Raw genomic sequence first — 17854 nt, forward strand, 5'->3', positions numbered from 1 at the left:
CTCACCTACCACTCATCCCGCTATGTTCCAACCTGAAATGGAACCACTCTTGGGGAACCCTAAAACCTGCTTCCTTTTACTCTATGTGCCTTTTAACACCAGCTATTTGTGACTTGTGCCCCAAGTGCCTACTTTTTAAAAAGGGGCTGAAACGCATCCAAAAAGCTTATAATTACCACCGCTGACCAGTCTGCTGTTCTCCTCACCTGCATCCAATAGCTCTCGTACAATCATAGAGAACAGTCCACACTATTAAGGTGCATTAGTCCTCTTTCTTTTTCTAATTTGCAGGCTTATCCTTGTGACATAGTTAAATTTAAGGGCACACCTGTGTCATCTGAAGCCCTGCTCAGCTTCTAATGATAGCATGTCCCCTGGGGGCTCACCACAAACACAGTGTTCTTAGTCGGGAGACTGCTCAGCCCAGTCTCCACTTCTGGCTGCTCCAGCTCAAAAGGTAGCATCCGCCCCAGCTTGGTCCCTTTCTTTTGGGCCACTACCGGCATGCTGCAGGGCCTGTGAGCCTGGGAGGGTCATCCCTGCACTCACTTGTCACACTGCTCCCCTGTCACTACAGCACTCACCTCCCTGCTACTTCTCTTTATTTTACTGTGATAGAGTGCTGGTATGTACACCACAGTCTCTTAGTAACATCATCAAAGATTTTTCCCCATTGGTCTTATGGACCTTTGTTGGTTGACTTGAAGTACTATAAGGGAGAAGACATCAACAATACATTTCTAGCTTGTGAAGCCAATGTGACCACAATAAAGACCAAGATTTCCCAAATATGGTTAATGGGATTTTATTTTGGATTACTAATCAATCCAGTATATAAACAAACTAAAAATAAGTTCAATAGGTACAGCAATACAACAGGTAATCTGAAATATCTCAGCAGGTTGTGCCGTAAAAAAATGAGATACAGAATTGAGATAGCCACAACAATAAAGAAACAGATTAAAGTAAACAAATGTTCCATAAACAAACTCTCTTCTAAACATAAGTCGAATATAGGAATATCTACCAAGGATCTCTATTTAGGGAGCATAGAAGGTGTCAGCATGATCAGATTGCTAATTCTCCATGGTCATCTCCAAATTCTTCCCTCCAGACCTCACTATCGGCAGTTTAATACAAACAATAAGCCTTTCTTTAAATAACTAAAATCATGATAAAGCACCGGCAAAAGAAGGAAAGAATATGCTGATAAAGCTAAATGCATTTCAATTGAGGCCTGTTGTCAGGCTAAATTAAGTTAGCAGTTAACATGAGTTCGAATACATGAATATACATGTGAATAAACCTTTAAGAATAAATGCAAAACATAAATAAAAGAGTGCATGATTACATGGTGCTGAACATCACTGCATATATGCATTAATCTCTAGTCTCTACAAACATTACATTTCAATATTACATTTAAATGCTTCACACATGTTAATGAACTTAGGCTACACAATGAATATAGTGTCAAATATGAGTATATAATTGCCTAATTATGACATCTTAGAAATTGAGTTTCTAATTGACTGGTATTTGAGCTCTGTCCAAGCAGTAACCACAATCGTAGTCAGGGAAAGGCACCAAAAATCCCCAAATTAACTTGTGTTGACCCTCTGGTAGCATGGCACAAAGCAGTGATGCTTAACTTGAAGCCAGTGAAGATCCCACACCACTTTGGAAAAATAGATGATATTTTAATAAATAAAACAAGACCAGAATAACAAATATTCAATCAGGGAAAGTGAAGATATTGAGCTTTAAAGATTTAGGGTAAAATAGAGCAAAAAGCACAAAGAGCCAACAAGGGATTTCTGGTTGCACCAGACCAGGACAAAGTCACAAGCTCAAGCCAACCAGGATGGAGTGTGAGCCGGCTACAGGGACCAGTTAAGGCCCGCTGATATTAAAATCCTCATTGCACAGAGCTGCGTGGATCTGAGAAGCGTTGTGTAGTCGAAGTGATGTGTTGGTTCCAAGAGGCAGTGAGACTGCTGTGCGAGGTCCAGTTTGGCGTCATCAAGGATCCCGTTGTTGAGGGCTTGTGATACGAAGTCCAGGCATCGAGGATGCGGTGCACAGATGGGGCAATGTGTCGGTTCTGATGAGCTGTGGGGCTGCGCTGTGGAGGCCGTTGTCGTCGTTGAGTTGCTGTCAACAAGGCAATGCAAGAACCTGGGCAACATCAGCAATGTGTTGGTTCTGCTCTAGGATGCACTGCTCAGCCAAGGAGATCGGTAGATTCGGCTAGAGGATATACCACTCAGTAGAGAAGATGTGTCAATTCTGCTGGGAAGCACATTAGGCCCACTTTCAAGGGTTCAAGACTGGGGGAGACATCACTTGTCAAAGTAGATTCACAGATGGCAGAGTCCCAGTGCAGGTGCAAGGTTGTTGGGAGGCTGTTATGTCCTTGAGGCTTCAGATCAGGAGGCCAGCCAACCCTTGGAGTCACTCTGGATTCTGGTTTCAAGAGATGCAGGTCCAGTCCTTCTCACCAAGTGAAGAGAGAAGCAGGAAACAGGTCAGCAAAGCAGGAGTCCAGCAGGGTAGCAGTCCAGCAGAGTGGCAATCCTTTCAACAGGTACAGAATTGTACTGAAGAGGTGGTGTCTAAGGTTCAGTACTTATACCCAGTTGTGTTTTTGAAGTGGGGGAGACTTTAAAGATATGCCTTTGAAGTGCACAGAGGTCCTCCCTCACTGCTCTGGTTTTATACTCACTACAGGGAGGTATTCAGCCCTTTGTGTGGGGACAGGACCCATCGTATTAAGGTGTAGGTGAGGCTGAGCCAAGCTCCTCCTTCCCATCATGTCAGATGACCTACCAGGTCACACCTAAGCTCCCTCTGTATGTGGCTGTCTAGGTGGAATGCACATAGCCCAGCTGTCACCCATCCCAAACATGTGATCAGAAACAGGTTACAGGCACCAAATGTTTAAGGCAAGAAAATGCCCACTTAATAAAAGGGGTATTTACAGAATTGTAATTAAAAATCTGATTTCAGAGACACCAAATTTGATCTAGTTATATCTTCCCATTTGGAAACTATGCAAATGTAAAAAGGTAATCCCAACGTTAGCTTGTGGGAGGTATAGGTCTTGCAGTAGTATAAAACCCATTAAGTGGTTTTCACTACCAAGGCATGCAAAACTAAAAGGTACATGTCCTGCTTGTTAAATGCATGGCACCCTGTTCTCTGGGCTGTCTAGTACCTATCATTGCGGGTGATTTATATGTATTAAAAAGGAAGGTTTGGGTCTGGCAAGAGGTATAACTTGCCAGCTCAACATTGCAGTTTAAAACTGCACATACAGGCTCTGCAATGACAGACCCGAGAAATGGTTAAAGGGCTACTTAAGTGGGTGGCACACAGTAACCTCTCCTGGAGGGAGGTTGCTGCGGGGTGGCGGGGCGGGCGGGGGAGGGGCAGGGTGATGCCCCTGGACTGGTTTGAGGTTAAGCATTGTTCTCAAACTAACAGCTCTTTCTTGAAGTGGCAAAGAGGTGCGCATGACTTGTTGCCCAATTCTGTGATTCTTCCACAACGTGAATAAAGGAGGGCCCACATTAGATATCGAACCCTCAATCAGATGCCAATTGTTACGGATAATTTTCTTTTGTGGTTGAGTATGAGGACCGAAGGTGGTGACGCAAACAATGTGATCCGTTGTAGGTTTGCTTTTCTTCGTCAAAAGATGTTCTTGAGGCATACACCAGGCCCGCTTCATTGATTGTTTCAAAAGTTTCTTAGGGTAGCCCCTTTCCTTAAGTTTATTACTCAGTGCCTCAGTATGAAACTCAAAGTCCTCCCATTTGGTGCAATTACGCCGTATGCGTAAGTACTGACCAAACAGCGAATTATTCTTCTGATTTATGGGATGATAACTTCTGAAATGCAATGCATTCTTTTTGTCAGTTGGTTTTGTATGCAAAGTCATAATCAATCCATCAGGTGACGTTTTAACCTCGACGTCTAGAAAGGGCAGGTTCTTCGTGCTGTATGATAGGCGAAATTTGATGTCAGGGCTACCATTATTCAGCCACCCATGGAAGTCCTTCAAAGATGATTCCGATCCTTTCCATATGCACCAGACATCATCTATATATCTGTACCATTGAGCAATTCGATTGCAATATGGATTATTGTTGTAAATGAATAGATGTTCATAACGATCCATATACAGTATAGCCATTTCTGGCGCAAAGGGACAGGCCATGGCTGACCCTTTCACTTGTAGAAAAAATGTGTCATTAGACTTGAAGAAATTTTTCCGTAGAGATACAGAGGCCAGACTCAGAATAAAGTCCGTAGGTACTTGATGAGGTCTTGGACGTTGCTCCAAATAAAATTCCGTGGCACCCAGAGCATCCTGTTGGGGAATTTGAGTATAAAGCAATGACACATCCATCGTAACCAAAAAATATGCATTTGGGTCAAAAGCGAATCCTTCAACCTCCAGGATAAATGGCTTTAGGAACACGTCCACATATTTGGAAAGAGGCTCCTAAATAGAATCACACCCTGACACGATCGGTAGAAAGTATAATATTGGTGTTCGTGGAAATATTTTGATCAGGTACTCCGCTTCCTTAGGTCCCAGGATCCCTTTTTCCGTGCCTTCTGTCACTATTCTCGATATTTCATGCATGATCTCCTTGGTTGGATCCTGTGTGATGCCTTGGTACCATGTTGGGTTTTGTACATGGTTTCTTCCTTCCTGTCAATAGGCCTCCTTTGCCCAGATGACTTCGGCACCCCCTTTGTCCGCAGACCTAATGATAGCCTCTTTTTGGTCATTCAAGGAAGCCATTGCCTTTTTGTGTTCCAGTGAGGTATTATTTTTAACATAGATCTTTTTCTTCTAAAACATTCAATGATGATAGTACTGCATGTTCAAAGGTGATGATATCTTTAGGAATGCTATGGGTAGGAGGACACAATGTCGACTTATTGCGTAATCCTGAGGCTTCAGAGGTCACGATGTCATCTTTGTCTCTGAAGAAAGCTTTTATCGTATTTTCCGAAACAATTGCATGGCTTCCCTTTTAACTTTTGTGAAGTCTGATTTTACCCCTGGGACAAAAGCAAGTCCTAACTCTAGCACCTCTGTTTGTTCCTTAAGTTAACACCATATTGGACAAATTGATGATGGATGATTTGCCTATGTCATGTAATGATGGGGTGTCCTCATTTCCCATGGTGAGGTGTGTACCTTTCGCTTGTCTTTTGCTGGCCTGCTCCTAAAAAAGAGGACTTCCTTGGTTGGTTCTGATTCGAATTGCCTTCACTTCTGTCTGAATCTCCTGTAGATTCCAAAGATGATGTGTCAGAAAATGTTAGGAATCTTTTCTTGGACCGCCCTTGATACTCTGGCAGAAATCTCCTGGACTCTGATCTTGTGTAAAAAATCAAATATGGGTACACTATTTCGATGTTAAACAATTTCCAATCCTTCTCAAATGTGCTAGTCTTGAAGTTGATAGTGTGATCCTTGAACGAGGAAATCTCTTTTTCAATTTTCTCAAGCAAAGTTTTTGCCTCATCAGTCATATGATCATCTTTAATGGTTTGAATCTGTTCTTCAATCTCCTCAGCTTCCTTCGTACAAATTCTCTGAGCCGTTTCAATGGAGTGCACTATTAGATCCCTGCTGCATTTGGTACTGATATAACTAAAGCCCTTTTTGTATTCTGGGTCTTCAGTGAAGATCACGGGAAAGTTCATCACCTGAAGACCCCACGGAATCGTTCCTGCTTTCAGATGTTCTACTAGAAAGTGGCCGTGGAGCTCTGTTCTTACGTGTTTCTTTTGTAATCTAATCAGTCTGTCTGAAACGTTTTGTTGTATAGCCGAATTGCTAAGGGTTACAGTGGAGAATGGGGTAGGGTCTGAAATCAATTTTTGTATTTGATCTTCAGTGAAGAATAGTGTGTCCTTATCTGACATGATCTTTTACCTGAAGTGCCAGTGTGGGCCTCCCAGGTGAAATTCAATTCACTGATTTATAGGGTCACTGTTGTGTGAAAGAAGCCTTGCGGACCCTTGTCCGCTCCACTAACTTATTAAACAATACACAAGTCTCGGGTCCTTACCCTACCTGGACTGGACCACTCTCAAACTATAGAACAATAAAAGTGTCCAGATAGGATAATTTTTTCACTAATCACACGAGACTTCAGTACTCTGTTCCAATGCCCGAGTGTTTTATTTCACTCTTTTTTCACTCTCTTTTGTAGAAACACAAGATCAAACAATTATTTCCATGTCATCTTGTCGGGCACCACTTCATTTGAACAGACATTTACATATTTCTAAAACATACATAAACAACTCAAAATGCAGCACAATACAAATGCCAAACACAGTACACGGTACAATACAGAAAAAAGTACATATAAATAATGCATGTGTAATTTGACACTACAAGTAACCAGTCCTTATTTTATACCTACACTTGGTGGATACCCATAGTTCTGTACAAAGGCTTCTGCCTGTTACCCTGCCTGTGTCTATGGCTTAGGAAATAGTCATTTTGGAGGGTGTTGTCCTTGTGGGGAAGGGAAAGTGATGTCAATTATTCCCTCGTGGCACACCCAGTTGTCTTATCGCATAAACAGAGTCAACGCGTTTTGAACCCCATCCGGCTGGGGGATTCTCCTCAGGACTTGGACTTGGTCAAATAAAAAAATTAAACCACAAACGTAAGTTTTAGTACCTTGCCCCTATACTCCACATACAGTCCTTAGTTCCACTAATATAAAATGAAAATGGGGACCGACTAGTAGCATTTAATTAATGGGCACATGTACTGCATTTTACTAGGGAATTATCAGCAAATTAAATATGTAAAGTGTGGATAAGCCAATGGTACCACATTTTAGGGAACGAGCACAAGCACTTTAGCACTGGTCAGCAAGTGCGCACAATCCTAAGGCCAGCAAAAACAAATTCAACAAAAAGGGGAGGAGGAAGGCAAAAAGTTTAGGGGTGACCAAGCAGAGCGGGACATTTCCAACATGACATATAAGGGTGGAGCCTAAATTGCGCTACTCTAACTCTTAAGGAGTGAACTTGGCAAAACGGTTGCTGCCATGCCACCAGCTGAAAGTCTTTGAGGGAGCCCACACTGCAGCACTCACTCCTCCTGGTCCAACACTCTGGGCTGCATCAGAAAAGCCTCCTCCTCTGTCAAGGTCAAAAGCATCTCAGTGACCACTTTACTCTGCACGCTGACCATTTCCTAATTCTCCAAGCAATGCACACTAACCTGCCTGCCAGAAACCTTCATAATATCAAATCCGACCACCACAAACCAGAACAATTCCAATACTATAAAACCTGCTACTACCCAGAGACCAGGGTGCCACCCTAATGAGGGATCAGTTCTAACAGCACACTCCTTTGAAGTCCTTAAGCCCCGCTCTTCAACCTGCTAGCCAATCAACCTCCCTGTGGTCACTAGACTACACCGCCTGCACAAAGAGCCTGGGGGTGAGGTTCCTGGATCACCTACATGCCTCATAGTGGTAACTGCAAGCACTACAATGAGGAATGCCATCTCTCCACTAGCATGCGTGACATAATAAGTGTCCTGTGCCCTGTTGTTGCCTCACAGCCAAAATGAAGCGGGCTACCTGTTTGGCTTCATTAGCTGTTGGTTATTTTACTGCCATTAGTAAGCTGTTTGTTTTTAGCCTTAGTAGCACAGCAAGCTTGCTATGGGCCGTACTGTAAGCAAGTTAAAGGGGCCACCACCTGCTGTCTGGATAGAAAAACACATCATTAATGAGATTCAGAGGGCCTCTCGGGCCTCTTGGCTCTGGTGCTACAGCACCGGTTACACTATTGAAAGCTACACCCCTCATAGTCCGATTGGATGTAAAACAGACTGCAGATTCTGAAGTATGTACAAGAATCCACAATCATAAAAGCCTAATTTTAAGGGATTGTTTTTACTGCTCTGCATTTAAACCTATCAGAAACAGAATCTGTTCTTCCACTAGCCGCGTTTCCACTGGATACAGGTTTCGAGGAATGTTTTCATAGATTTACCCTTGAGAAATGGGGTGCTTGCATTTGGTGATTCCAAGACAATTGAGCTAAAGGGCTTCAGTCGTAGAGCAATAAACATGCTAAATAAGGGCTGCTTAAATTAAATATTTAAACCTGTGTCGAATCATCTCTGGAGTGCGTAGATAGCCGACCAGCCTTGTCATCCCTTCGTATCAAACAGAAGCAAAGCGGGCCTTATTGGAATGACATATTTTGTTTGATGGAAAATGATGATGTGCTGTTTTAGGATGTGAGCTGGATTCGCCATTTCCTGCCTCGCCTCTTCTTCTGTGCTGTATGCCACTTTATAACCTACGGGCAGGGCACCCAGCTGCTTCCACACCAAAACAATGTCTGGTACAACTCCAAATTGATACAGGAGCTGGGTGGCCACTGGGGTCAGTTACCTTCATCCCTTTTTTTATGCACGGAGGAAGTTGCGAATAACCGTGGTGAGACGTTCTGGGGTCTCGCTCAATGCACAGCCACCACCTACCCCTGTTGCTTCATGAATAATCCTTGAAGCTATGTAATATAAACTTTGCACAAATGCAAAACATAACAAAACCACTGCGAATCCATTTGCGCAATTTTTGTTGCTTGTGTAGTATGGAATGGGGCAGAACGATTTTTATCAAGTGCCAATCAAACAAAAATGTTTGCACCATGGCAAAGTTAGGAAAAATTACACAGTATCAGGGGTCATGCCATAGAAAAGGGCAGCTGGTCCTGAAACATGGGGTTGGGGTCCTTTGCCTTTTTGCTGTCCAGGGGTCTGTCCTACTGTGGCTCTGCAAACTCGGCAAGTACAACCCCTTCGGCACCTGACTCTCAGTGGTATTGATTATTTATTGATTGATTAATTCTTTATTGTTTAGGTTAGTTAAAACCATAACAATATACCAACAAAACTAGGTGATTTGCCACAGATGGAATATACATGTTAACATATTGATTTTCCAATAATACAATGAAAGAAGGGAAGTGGGACAAAGTCAGTTTTAACCAGTGTTCAGTGGTAGCAATGGTGGACAGTAACAGGCTTCCTAGGGAGGCAGTGTGACAGTTCTTCACCCTCAAAACTCAACAATCACCTAGGAAGTTGTGGTGGTGGGCAGAGGGTCACATGGGCACTTGGCCACCTCAAGGCACTCTTCTACCAGGAGTACCAAGATCCCACCATGGCTTCTGTGGCTGGGTTAGCGGCATAGTCCACTCAGATGTAGTTTAAAGTCACTGAGGCCAGTCCACTCAGGCACACCTTCACATTGTTGTGGCAGCACAGTCCACTCGGACACAACTTCACAATGTTGCTGCAGTGCTGGACGCACAACTTGAGAGACCGCTTCAGTCCCTAGATTAGAACACACAGATCTTCTTTTTAATTTTCCTAGTCGGATGGGCCATCAAGCTCTGGGGTCTGCATCCGGCTCACCATAGATAAATCACACCTCATGTAGGGGTGAAACTCTTCTTCCGTCTATGAGCAGGCAGGTGAGCGTCCAGGTGCCTCAGAAGAGGGTACAGCGTCCTCTTTCCACACTCCAGGTGATGTTCCTTAACAGATGTATGACGTTACAACGCATGCTGTTACAACGCATGCTGTTACAACGAAAGTTTTACAACCCGAGTGCATTGACAACGCAGGACATTACAACGCAAGTCTTTACATCGACTTGCACTAGATGGCGTGCTAACATTAAAAAAGTGTAATTTACTATTCCAACTCCAGTCCACGTAACAGTAGGGAAGGTGTTGGGATAGTAAACTACACTATTTTTAATGTTAGCACGCCATCTAGTGCAAGTCGATGTAAAGACTTGCATTGTAATGTCCTGCGTTGTCAATGCACTCGCGTTGTAACAGTTTTGTTGTAATGGTAGTGCGTTGTAAAAGTTGCGTTGTAAAGGTTGTTCCCCTTCCTTAACTCATGGACAGCTGACTGTCTGGCAAGCACCAGCTCTCATACAGCAGTCTTCTGAGTATTCTATGGAGCGCTCTATTTCCTGGACATAGAGAACTTGGAACTGGAACAAATGAATCAGTTGCTCCTACTTTTATACATTCACATCAAATAGGTGATGGGGATTTTCTGTCTGCACTTCTAGAATCAATTTGGGTTGGTTCTTTCATCTGGTCCCTGCAGGCTGTTCTCCAGACACAGCTTTTGTGCAGAGTGATGATCCTCACAGCAGGGTAGTGTTCAGCATGGAGTAATCACAACAGAGGCGCATGTTAGTCCTTGCAAATCCAATCGCCTTTTGAAATACGTCTCCTCCTTATAAAAGCCACTCCCCCATGTCCCACCCAAATATACTTAAGTGTGCAGAGACTCCACATTCAAGGCAGAGAACTCCACAAACATGAGGATGAGTAATTGCAGAGGTGTAAACTTTGCACATCGTTTGTGAATAGCAGTTTGTAGTAAGTTTTGTAGCAATACAAAATGTACTATAAAGTACAGTTTGTGACCCTCGCCCGTAGCTTTTAATAAAGAACATGCACACCTTTGTTAAAACAATGATAAGCCCGATTTTCCACTCTTTGGCTTCCTATGCAATAAACAATGGAACTCACCAGTTCTGCTTCAAGTTTTTCCCAGCCTTCATATCAGAAACATGATGAAAGATGAATTTGATCAATTTCCTAATGTACACACACCAAAAGAGCATTGCAAAATCAGTTATTTCCAATCTACTAAAATATTTTAGCATTGATGCATATATTTGTGGCAGAAAAACCTTGCTGTTCAATTGCATATTAAGCTAGTAATAAAATATTGCAACATCTAAGGGCAGCATGACCATAAGTAGAGTTCTGGGGAAGTTGCATGGAAATACTGTAAAGCAGTACTAGCTGAAAAAGTCAGTGGTGAAACCACATGATTAACAGCTTATGGGGGCCAGAGCAGAGCATGTGATATTTCTGCATTGCAGTTTTACCACACATATGCCCAGTAATACTGCACATTTGTCCGGTAATTTAGCTCATTTGGAGAACTACCATGCATGGGCATGGCAATAGAACACATGCATAAAGGCTGTCATATTAGACAATGAGCGAGTGGCTTGAGAAGAAAACACCAGGCACTCCATTGAGGCAACTATGTTCTCCAGCTCATACCTCCTACAGCGCTAACTACTGATTCAAAGCAGCCATTACAGGAAGACCAGATATACTTGAGGAGATGCCTGTTTTGCCTTTGCACTGCAACAAAGGTCTCCAGTGAACCACACAGATTAACCATCGGCGGCCATAGGAACTTGCATGCACACCAGAGAAAAATAAGTTTACTGAGTCCCAAACCTCTCTTTCTAATAACACAGACAACCAGCATTGGCAGTGCCAATAGGTATGCTTTTGGCTGCCAACATTTGGGTTTGCTAATTGTGAGGGGGTGCCGAGTGGGTCCCGCCCTTGGCCCGTATACCATAACGGAGACCACTTACCTATAGGAGTTAGGACCCAGACTCCAACTTCCCGCATGAGGATAAACACACCCCTCCGTATTCTGCCCATACAGGAACCACTCCCTCAGGACGTCACCGGGAAAGGAGGGAGTATCCCCGGAAGCAGTCACCAGGCAGAAGAGAAAAGGAGCCAATCATCAGCAAGCGGGTGCGAAGAAGCCGGAGAGAGGAGGAAGTCAGCAAGCGAAGAGACGGTGAAGCAGGAGGACACGGAATCGGAAGAAGACGAGGAACCAAGACGAAATGAAGAAGAAGACGGAGAAGAAAATGAGAGGTGGCGTGAAGACTGGTTGTCCCCACAGGAGGAGGCTGGAGAGAGGCCGCAACTCAGGAGAGTTGCGGCGGAGCCGGTGAGTGATTTGGGTCAGGGAAGGGAGAAGAGGGGGGAGTAGGGAAGGAGGGGGGAGTAGGGAGGGAGGGGGGGAGAAAAGTCCGAGAGCAACAATGCGGGCACGATTGAGTTCTTTTTAAAAGCACTACCCCCACACAGGATTAACCACCACTGTTGGTTCTAAGCTTGATAAGTAGCATAAGATAGAACATCCATCGTACACCTTTCCCACCCTTTTTCCTTAGACACATAATTCCCCTACCCTCACGAGTGACCCTGACCTGCCGAAGAACCGCATTTTTACCACCCACTGGGTATGGTGACGGGAATGCCCTAGCATACGGGCCTGTTATACAAAGAGAGGACTGACGGCTCCTTTGTCTCTTACTTACTCCTATGAGCCTCCGTGGGAGAACCCCGGACCGAGATGAAGACCAAACAAACGGGGGAACTACTGAAGACGATGTTGCACCTAACAGAGAGACAAAACCAGAGGACACCGAGGAATCACCAACCCCCTCTAGTTCTATATCTGAATCTGTGAATAAAAGCTGCCGACTGGCCCACTATATACAGCCTCCTTGTCTGTTTATCCGGCCCGCACTCCCACACTAATGTTTGGGAATTTGTTTTGTCAAACTCCACAAGGGAGACTACTTTTTGAATGTTAGTGCACTTTGTCCAAAAGCAAAATTCCATCACTCACAGAGAGATAAGCCAATGGCTGAAATCAGCTGGCCCCTTGCCCCATGGTGGGCAGAACAAAACTGCGAAGAATACAGTGACAGACCAATGGATGAAGAAAGTTGGCTGACAACCCCTAACATAATTAAAATCAAAAGGTCTTTGCTAATGCCAGACATAATAAACAGGTTCATTTGAGCAGGGTGGCAATTTTGAAAAGCTGGGGGCATGTTGAATATTATTTGTGTTTCTTATAATTGCATCAACCAAACAGTTAATAGTAACCCATCTGATTTAAGTGCCTGAGTATATTCGAAAAAAATGGACTTGGCTTACCATGGATGGCCCTGTTAATACGAGGTTATAAAAATTTGTACCTACCTAATACTCTACAAGACCATGAATTTTGTTCACTGTCTTAGAATAAGGGGGCTTTAATAGACACTAGAGTGTTAATGAATGTATTACAGTTTTGAATCAATTAGATATATTATGTATACCTGTCTCACAGGAGATCCTTTTTGGGGCTTGATGATTTATTTTAAATGTCACTGCTTGACTATGTAAAGTCATAGGTAAAAACTCTGAGAATATTTTTAAGTGTGTCTCTACACTTACAAACATGCAACACAAAAAGATCAATCAAAAATAACAAAAGTAGTTTGGCATAATGTTTATTTGCCACCCATTCAGTCAACTAATTTGCAGAATTGGTGCAATGAATTTTCTGAAGTTTGTGAGACTGTGCCTGCGAAGGAAGTGCAGCATTTTGTGATAGCTTAAGGTGCTCTAACTGCTGTCTTAGTGACAAATGAACATCTGAATTACCTGGATTCAATATTTACAATGCATGGAGAATTCCAGTATTTCGTTTTAGAAGAATTAAGGCTAACTCTAGAATAGAAACCTTAATGTCTTAATTTAAGAAGTGAAAAGTCAGAGAAAGGCTTTTGAAACCTCTCTAGCTTCTTTCTTCCAACTCAAGTGGAACCAATTAGAAGATGTATGGAATTCCAGGAAAGATGACTATCTTCAATGTGCTACCCGACTCACCCAGGAGAGAGTTCACAGCCTCCCAATCGTGTGGTTCACTTTGAACTATTATATAGCAGTAGAACTTTGGATGTTTTAGGACTCTACAGTGTGGGTTTCAGCACTATTCCCAGAGATTTTATTAAATCTATTGGCCATCTACAAGATTGCTTCATGCTTGCCAAGTCTGAGGGCCCAGTGAGACGGCTACTTTGGTTAGGTTTAGCCTGAATCCTTATACATTTAGTACCGAAATGTTGACAATGCACTCCTGAATGGTTATTCAAAATGCTGTAATCTGGTTCACTTGAATTTGTTGGGTGCACTAGGGTATTGCCTTCTGATCTAGTTGTAATTAATTGAGTCTATTGCCCCCTCCCTATCTGGGACTGGATTCCCCAAAGTGCACACCTAAATAGGAATCTTCCTAAAACTTCGGTTGATAAATTAAATGAAAATTCGTCAATGGTAAGTAGTCTTTGTCTTTTAACCACTCTTAATAAAATACTGAACTGCTGTCAGCCACCATGCTGTTACCCTAACTTTGCTTTGTGGAAGAATGTGAGCTGGGATCGGATTAATTTTACCCCAACTGAAAGTGTTACACCTAGACAACATCTCTATTTACTGCTTGGATCATTTTTGGGAACACTATTAGTTCTTAAAAATTCAAACTAGAATTGATTCATTTTCACCCCTATGTGATTTGAACACTTGGATTACATTGCTGTGCAAACGAGTTGCTTTTGCGAACACTCTACTTCACTCATTAAGCCCTGATGAAGTTCCTTCTGCAAAAGGAACGAAACGCGTTGGTTGAGTGCCGGTTTTTACATATATTTTGAATAAAGAAGATTGATGGACTAATTTTGTTCTCTGGAATATTTCTTTTCTGGTGCACCTTCCTTTTCAAAGAATCTTCTCGTAACAGTGGCGCTGAACAACTGCGAGTGCTGGAAGTAGATGCACAGGACACCTATTCATAAAGCTACAGGGATTGAAGTGCTGAATCTTGGTCAGCCGTTGTGTGCCTTTTTTCTGAACAGCTTAAAAGTCTAATAAGGAATTCACAATGTTAATGTATGAGAGGAGAAGGCATTGCAGCAGTAAAAAACGAATTTGGGTGTTTTTCACTACCAGGACTTGCAAATCTTAAAAGTACATGTCCTACCTTTTATGTAAACTCTACCCTACCCTATAGGCCTCCTAAGGAATACCTTAGAGGTGACGTATGTGTTATAAAAGGGAAGATTAAGATTTGGCAAGGGGTTTTAAATGCCAGGTTGAAATGGCACTAAACTGCACATACAGGCCCTGCCGTGCCAAACCTGAAACTTGTTTGAAGGGCTACTTGTGTGGGTCGCACAATCAGTGCTGCAAGCCCACAAGTAGCATTTAATTTACCGGCCCTTGGTATGTGGTATACCACTCTACAATGGATTTACAAGTAAATTAAATATACCAGTTGTGGGTAAGCCAATGTTACCATGTTTAGGGGGGAGACACATGCACTTTAGCACTGGTCAGCAGTAGTAAAGTGGTGAAAGTCCTAAGTGCAACAAAAAAAATCTACAAAAAGAGGAGGTAAGCAGGCAGAAAGTCTGGGGAAAGACCACCCTAAGGCTGACAGGTCTAACACTGCGTTACTGGTGTTTCAAGCTGAGATTTTCAGCCGAAATCCATGTAATAGCCATCCCAGTAAGGAAAGCATGTCTATGTAACTTTGCTGCAGCTCCTCGTCCATAAAGTTTGCTAAAGAATGCTCCAATCTTAGCAAACGTTTTTCTCTTATCAGCACTAATTATTGCCCCATCTGTGTCCTGTATCTCTTTTATGAAGCTATATGCTTGCTTTGTCCTAAGAAGATTGAACAGCAGACTGCCTACCTTGCTCCCCCCTCAAAGTGCTGCCTATCCAATTGTGCCAGTAAGTAGTGTGCCCTGTCCAGTAAAACGGTTTTGATTTCCCCGCTCAGCAAAGTAATTTTCCTCTAGACCTTTTGTGACTGTGTGTGTTTCAGCAGCTGTTCTGGCTCGACTAGTTTCCCTTTCCATTCTTTCAGGAAGAAGGCGTTTCATATATTAATAATATATTGGTAGATTTGAATTCATTATTTGAAATTGTTATTTTAAAAGATTTGTGGGCAAAGGGTAAAGAGCCATAAATTGGCCAACAAAGGAGCCTCAGAGTGTGATTCCTCATAAGACTCCAAATGCTGTTGTTATGGATAAGTGCAGAGAGGTGAGTGCACATTTGAAGTAAAAAGTTCCAGAGAAAGGGGTGGAGCTTGTCTGGCTCCAAGATGGCCACATAGTAGCTTGGCTCCGGTAACCCTGCAAAAAATCCTTCATAATCCTGCAAAAACATTGTATCCTGCTGCAATACCGCCCGCTTCTCTTACCAACGGAACTTTGCCCACCGGCTGCCAAAACGGCAGCTTGTGAGGATCACAGGAAAATTAAATATCGGCTCCATGCGCGTTAACCTGGCCGGAACAAAGGAACGCGGTGGAAACCAGAAGTGAGTGCCTCACTCCAACATAGAGTGCGGGGGCTGCCACTCCGGCCGCGATCAGATAAGCCCAGAACTTGTGTGGCGGACTGCATGGCCGCCTCTGACCGTTGACTGCAGAAGCTGAGGCCCACCCCTCTACAGAGGAACCAACAGGCATGGGACGGTGCCTCTCCGCGGCCGGCCATTGTCGAGAGCTGATCGCCTGGAGCGGGGAGCAAGCCGCATCTCGTGAGGTGTCAGCTGTATCTGCTGGGCCTCATACGTGCAGACGGACCGGGCCTGCTGTCGGAGGTATGCCCTCTAGGCCTGATGGTGAGTCCCGCTCTGATGTTTGAAGCGATAAGGGCCTGAGGCGTGCCCCGCTTGTTAAGTAGGTCTCCAGATGGCTGCATAGAATTTTAAAAAATGGGAGGAAATAATCGTGATTAAGCCCACAGAACACCTTACCTGGAAAATAAAGACTTGGACTAAGGGCTTTTAGCAGCACTTAGGTGCTGCTAAATAGAAGATCACTAGATCCCTTCCTACCTCACCTGTATTACTGTGCTGGGCCGGGGAGGCGTCCTGATCCTGACTGACACTACTATAAGGGCAACTATATGCATGATCTGTGACACTGAATCCAAGTGCTCACCACTACAGCCTGAATTTCGGTGATAACAGCGCGGGAGCCAAGAATCCAGTTGGCAGCTGGATTGCCCTGGCCCACCCTGGACCCAATGTGGTGCGGCGGGCAACACTGCGGTCCGGGACATAATGACGAACACACATTGACAATAAAGGCGGCCGTCCGGCCAAGTCAACAATTATGGGCAAAACAGACAAGGTGCAGTCCAAATTGTAATTTGGGACTCTCAACACCTCCACCAAAGTGACCCAGAAGTGTAGTCAGCAGGCTCGGAACCAGAAACTTCAGAGCCCTCTATCGACCCTGACTTGAATCCAATATTCTCGGCCATGCTGAGAACCCTAACGAAAATTAATGGCAAAATTGACACATTAACGTTCGGAATGGACCAAATGACGGAGCACCTGGACAAACATATGAAGAGGGTTGATACAGTGGAACAGAGGGTTTCCACCATGGGAAATACATTGACTACAGAAACGAGGAGCACCAAAAAAGTAGACAAACTCCTCCATACCCTGCAGCTTAAAACAGAAGATTTGGTATCACGCTCCGGGAGGAACAATATCCGAATTGTGGGAGTGGCGGAATCTACTAATATTGATAATATGGAGAAATTCGTAGAGAACCTTCTCTGTACACTGCTGGGGAGAGGCGGTCCCTGGCACCAAGACCAGTCCCGGAAGCTAATCCAAGGCTGATTATAGCACGCCTTCTGTACTATGGAGACCGAGATGCAGCACTACGCAAGGCGCAAGAATTGAAATCCCTCCAATACGAGGGCTCTGAACTCTCCCTATACCCAGATTCCACGCAGCAGGTCCAGAAGCCCTTTGGCTCTTCCAATCAGCCAAACGACAACTGCGAGAACTTCAACTGGAGTACAGCATGCTGTATCCTGCCAAACTACGGGTGCTAGCAGATGGGAAAGGTCATTACTTTACGGTCCCAAAATAAGTGGCACATTTTATTAAACAAAGAGGTAAATCAGGATCATGGCGAAACTCCCCATAATACAACGTCGCAACTGAAGATCCGCTTCAGGACAAAGATGAACAATGGTGCACTGCACATACACTGAGAGCGAACCTGCTTTAAAGACTAATATACAGCGTGCTCTGTTTGGCAATAGGGGCT

Source organism: Triturus cristatus, chromosome 6 (assembly GCF_964204655.1).
Source record: "Triturus cristatus chromosome 6, aTriCri1.1, whole genome shotgun sequence".
NCBI lineage: Eukaryota > Metazoa > Chordata > Amphibia > Caudata > Salamandridae > Triturus > Triturus cristatus.